Here is a 6,000-nt window from a genome sequence, read left to right on the forward strand (position 1 = left end):
GTTGTTGTAGCGTCCGTAGTGTTCGCGGGGGTGTAGGGTGTCATCGCAAGTCTGCGCCCGGAGTTTTGCGAGTCGCAAGTGGGCAGCGCCGCTGAAGTTGGCGTCACATCCACCGCGTCGCGAGGAGTACCACCAGTCGCGTGTTGATTGGGTCAGTTTGCGTTATTAGCCAGTGTTTTCACGACCGCCGGTGAACACGCAAGGAAACTTGTGCTGGCTTGTTAAACGGTAGACTAATCAACAGGTTGAAACCAACAGCGCGCGTTTTGCGTCGGTTAAGTCGGTGACTCCCATAGAGGAGGAGGAGAGAGGAAGGCGTTGATTGGACCGCTGTGTCCTCACTCGTCTCTTCTCTGCAAAGTCTGCAAGAACTTGTTGCTCTGACCCACCCTTGAACCCGTCCTGCTGGTTCCGGTGCAGAGGTGTTGATTTCATGTCGACCGCTACCTGAACTAATGAGAACTGGCACCCTGTTTTTTTGTTTGTTTGTTTTTTTTTCTTTCTCAACAGCATTTACAGTTCAATGGATCAAACGGAGCCCAGCACTGCATCCGCTCAACCTGGTACTGAGGAGCCCGGGCTGCGTCGGTCAGCCGCGTGGCGCCGCGCTCGCCCAGCGCTCCGTCAGCAGGTGGAGACCGGCGGGCCCTCGGGGGCCAATCAAAAGCTGGCCCCGGCCGGACGCGTGGCTCTCGCATTGTTAAATCAGCCCGGCTTGCAACTCACACGCCAGCCCCTCCGCGTCCACCGCGTCCACCTCGTCGCGCTACTCAGAAAGGAGGCTGTGTCGGTCCTTCACCGATAGCGCCTGTGCACAATAACGGCGGAAAGTGCCATTTTGCCCACGGGCCGGACGAGCTGGTCGGGATCTTAACAGTGCACCCAGTACAAGACTGAGCTGTGCCGCAGGTTCCACACCATCGGCTCCTGCCCCTACTGATGCCGCTGCCACTTTGTCCACACGGTGAGGATGAACGGAGTCACTCCTTCTCGCCTCGTCCTCCTCGTCCTCCTCCTCGTCCTCCTCCTCGTCGTCCATCCTCCCTGACGTTCCTCTGCAGCCGCCCATTGTCCTCCCGCTCACAAGACCTGCTCTCGTCAGACGAGCTTCAGCTTTGCTGGTTTTCCCTCTGTTTCCCCAACACGTTCTCCAGCCCTCCTTCCCTGCTCGTTGTCCTCCTTCCCATGCCTCTTTCACCACACGCACGCTCCCTCGGCCTCTCCTCCACCCCGCGCCGACGTCGGCGACCTCTCCTCTCCACGCCTTCCTGGAGATTGGACTTCGCCTTTGAAGGCGTCCCCGGCCCCCACAGGTACCACTCCCCCATGGAGCACGTAGCTTCAGCGATCCCCGATCTCCCCTCTCCATTACCTGCCTTCACCGAATTCTGGCTACTCTCCTTGTTGATTGTCTCCAGGCAGCTCCGCTTCGTTGAGACGGAGTCCTAACGCTTTCCGGCCCTCCTTTCAGAACCACTTGGTGCTCGGTCCCTGTCTCCACTTCTCTGTCAGACCAGGACCAGATGGAAGCGCTCCGCTGGCTCCCTCAGTGGCTCTGAATCCTGCCTGGCAATAAATAAAGCAACACAGACGTCTGGCAGTGTTTAGTCACTCTCTGTTCCTTAGGATGTCACTGGGTTCAGCCTTTGGCTGCAATATGCTTTAACACAAACACACACTCAGACCTTAGGTATATTTGCATACACACACATTGTGCTCATCAGCTATCTATAAGTACACAGTTCCTTCACCACAACACCATGGTCGCTCAGTTTCTTTGCACCTACGTGGTGTCTGTAATAAAATAAGGTGCAGAGTCCGTACTCGGCACTTGGAGACTTGCATATTAGGTTTATGTTGCTAAAATGCGATAGTGTGTTTGTAAGGGACTCTAGTGACAATAAAAAAAAAAAAAAAGTTGCTACCAAATCTATAGAGCTCGAAACAGAAGTCTGGAATCATTGCTGCTTTATTCAACTAGTATTCCACCAGGTATAATATCACTGTGTGATCAGCCACTAGGTACTCCGTTCTAAACCCTTCAAAATGATGTCGAGAATGTGATAACCAAGAATGCTGTTTGTAGCTGCTGGAGGAAATGTGATGTTGTTACGAAGAGTTGTTCAGTGTTTGTAATGGTTGTTTATAATCTGGCGAAAGAACTTTTCCCCTGGTTGAGACACGGGCTTCATCCTGAATGTTGAGTTTTTAAAACGACTGAAGTGCCTGTAGCGTTAACGGTCGCGTTGCTGTTACCGAGCTTTGCTGGGCCGTTGAGGTGCGGGTCTGTTTTTGTTTTTTAAGTCAATTAAGCTAGCTTGACTTTTTTTTTTTTTTTTTGCATTAATGACAAACTGCCAAAAACTGGACTGAGCTGTTTGCAGAAAATCCACATGCACGAAGAGTCCCAGACCTAATTAGACACATATTTCCCCTATGTCGCGTGCCTGACCTGTGATTTTTGATTTGAGTTTGCTCCAAAGTAAAGTTGAATCAATTCATTTTCATGGTCCTGTTTTTTAGCTGCTAGAAACTTGTTTATGTTAAACGGACAATTCCCAGGAGTGGGACGCTTTTTTTTGGGCTCCATCTCCCACAAGCAGCACTGGTGGGTTTTTTTTCACCATGTTCGTGCACACTCCTTCATTCAGTGTTAATTATCTCTGTTACAGAAAGTGTAGCGTCCTGGTTGTATCTTTGTAGCGTGTTTCCAGTGGGTTTCCCAGCGTACTGGTAGAGTTAGGTTAGGGCAGTAATCCCTTAGTGTTTTAAAACTTGGTTTTGTGGTTGGTGTTTTGTGATGTATTTGATAGAAGACTACACTGTGCTACACCTGCTCTATTTAAATGTTCTTTTCACCTGTTTAGTGTTAAAGGTGATAATCTTTAGTAAATTAATTTCTTTAATTTATTTTTAACATATTTTAGAGGGGTCTTGAGTTGTTTAATGCTTGTATCAAGTTTATATATATTTGGGTTTCATTTGCTCTTTTGTACTACTGGAAATAAAGTTTTTGTTTTTTGTTTTGTTTTTTAAATTGACTGGGTTTATATATTTACATTTACAATCACACCTGCTCAGAAACTGAGAAACTAAACGCCCTTTTGACACTTTTCAACTTAGGGTCCTGTCATAATAGCAACAGCTTCATGTAAGATACAGGAAGGAAGCACGCAGGAAGCTGGTGAACTGTCATTTATGGTTTTCATCGTAGAACACACTTCCCCTGTTGTGCTGCAGTGCTGAGCAACATCTACCACTTCAGTTTATACCGGACGGAACTATTCGTATTCAGTCTCCTGTTAGTGGTCTCGGCAATGACCCATTTAAACCAGTCACAGAAAATTATTTATATACATTTTCTTGGAACTCTAGTAGTATACAGCCTTTTATATTACCTTCTGACCCAGACCAGGTACCTAACCAATGCTTTCGTCTGTGACGTCTTCATTGGCCCACAGCTTCATGTGCTTCATCCTGGATCTTGTGGTTCTAAATGGCCAGAAGCGGTTCTAAACGTTCTCATTGCAGGTCTGAGTCTTGCCGGCCCCAGATGCTGGGCCGTAGAGGGAACACACTAGTGACATCTTTGTGTGGTAGTCATGCCAAGATTTCATGTGGAGATAGAAGTCTTTTTGTTTGGGTTTAATCTTCCAATCCTGGGCTCCCCCCCCATTTCCTTTCTCTCCCTCACTGCCTACATCCTTCCTCCTCGCATTGTCCTTCTTTTCCGCACAATTTCAGTCTCTCCCTACTACTTCAGTGGTCTACTGCGTTGGTTTCATCTATTAAGTCCTGTACTGGACTGAATTAACCCATAGCTGCACCTCCATTGTTGACTTTTTAGAATCTGTCCTTTCACGTGTACATTGCACACAGAAGCTATTGTCTTGCCACTGTTATAAATGATATGGGCTGGCGGTCTAGGAGTGATTAGTGGCCATAAAGGGTTAAAGGCTGTGTGAGTGCTGTATTGTAGTCGTGGACATTCTCCCACATCCTGCCCTGTGGGACCTAGGAAGGCAGGCAGATGGCTGCAATTCAGGCCCGCTGCAGGTCAACATATGGCCCCGAGAGACAAGTTTTGTTTTGTGTGTGTCAAGAGAAAGAAGCTGGGTCTTACTTGATAGTGATGACGCTGAAAGGAGGCGTGAGGGTAAATAAGGTAATAGCGTGAAAAAGAAGTTGAGATAGAAAAGATACGTTTGGGGGATGATCGTGGTTGGGGATCTCATTAGTCTGAGCCAACTTTGCTGTGCTTAAGGATACATAACAGTCCATGTTTAAGATATTAATCAATAGCTTCAATACTGAAGGCATGAGGACATCATTCTACTAAACTATTATATTATTTATATTTTAAACAGCTACCAGCTGATGGAGCTTCATGGACCTGACTGAATCTCTTGTGTTTTTCATCTTTATTCTGTTTTCGCCACTTTTATTCTGTTTTCATCTGAAGTGAGGTGCTTCTTGGGAAACCTCAGATCAATAGTCTGTCCTGTACAGCAAAAGACTTTAGTATTGTCTGTGTGGACAATGTCCCTGAATTGTATCAAGTCATCAATTCGAGGCAGTGAATGCTGCTTTACTTGCACCACCTCCGACAGCCCTCCTTCTTTCTTCTGGCCCCTGGAACATCTCCCTCCTCCGCTCTCCTCCCGCCCACACCCCATTCACCGCTCCTCTTTGTGAGCGTATGCCGACATTGTGATGCATGGGCAAAGCGGAGGAAGGGGAGCGAGGCCGCGCGGAGCAGCGACACAACAGCTGCTGCCGGACCGTCGCCGTCCTCGCTTGACTTCACCCCTACTCCCACTAGCCGGCCGTTTCGCCTCATGCGACAGGGAGAACGTTAACGTATGAAAACTTCGCACCACCCTCACTGTTTTCCTCCCTTCACCATCCATCGCACCCTCTTCACTTTCTCTATCCCTGCCACCGCTTCCTCTCTGCCCCCACCTGTTGTAACTTCTGTTTTTTTTTTCAGCTTTTCATTTCCCTCCATCCGCCTCCTGTAGAGGCTCTCCATTCCTCTCCATCTCATTTTCCTCTTGCCCACTGCTTCTCCCCTCCGCCAACTTCTACAAGTCCACCCCCCTTCCAGGCTTTTCCCCTAATCCCTCCTTCTGATTATTTTCTTCTTTGCAGAGAGGATTTGGTGCTAAGTGTTTAATGGGGCTGCAACAAGTGTGGCTACAGTCAGGTGCTGCACATTTATGCAGCAAGCCCCAACTTAGTTTTTCTGTTTTCTCCTTCTACAGTTGTAGCAAAAATGTATGATGCACTAAGAATAATTCCTAAAAGGAAAAGAAAGGATAAAAACAGACTGCCCATTGAGCCGGATTGTGCTCCACTGTGTTGACTTCCCCTTATTAGATCCAGGCTGGAGGAGACTTAATAGGACACTTGAATACACAAAATCAACTCCAAAGATCTTTATTGTGCTTTGCCAAACATTGGCAGTGCAATACTATACACACACTCTCAGAGCCAGAGACAAGCAAAAAGAGACAGACGCATGAGACCTGGGAGGAACTTTGTGTTCTGCTTGGTTCAAAGGAGAACTCGGGTTCTTCAGGTCAGGTTATGTTTACCTAGGAGGAGGGGGACGCTTTATTAACTTTTATCAGTTTAAAAGTACAATGAGGCAATAGGCGAATACAGAAAGACAGACAGTGTTTATAAAATGCACCCACACCACCATTTTATACACCTCTTTCCAGTTCAATTAGGTGCAGAGCTAGCGCTAGCTGCTAGCGTAGCCGCCTCCGTAGCCTCCTGGCAGAGGTCAGCTGGGTTTTCCATGACTTGCTCTTAAGTAAGAGCTCCGGTGCGGGCCGTCTCTTCTCATACGACCAAGGCCGACGTGCGGGCTGTGGCAACAAACACCCTCCACCATCAACAGAAGGCTGGCACGTCACCCAAAACAGGGCAGCTCCGAGGCGCCATGTCTGGGCCCGTGTTTCAGGTGATTCCCTAGAAAAGGTGTGAAAGAGA

The sequence above is a fragment of the Betta splendens genome, chromosome 13 (assembly GCF_900634795.4).
Source record: "Betta splendens chromosome 13, fBetSpl5.4, whole genome shotgun sequence".
Taxonomy (NCBI): Eukaryota; Metazoa; Chordata; class Actinopteri; order Anabantiformes; family Osphronemidae; genus Betta; species Betta splendens.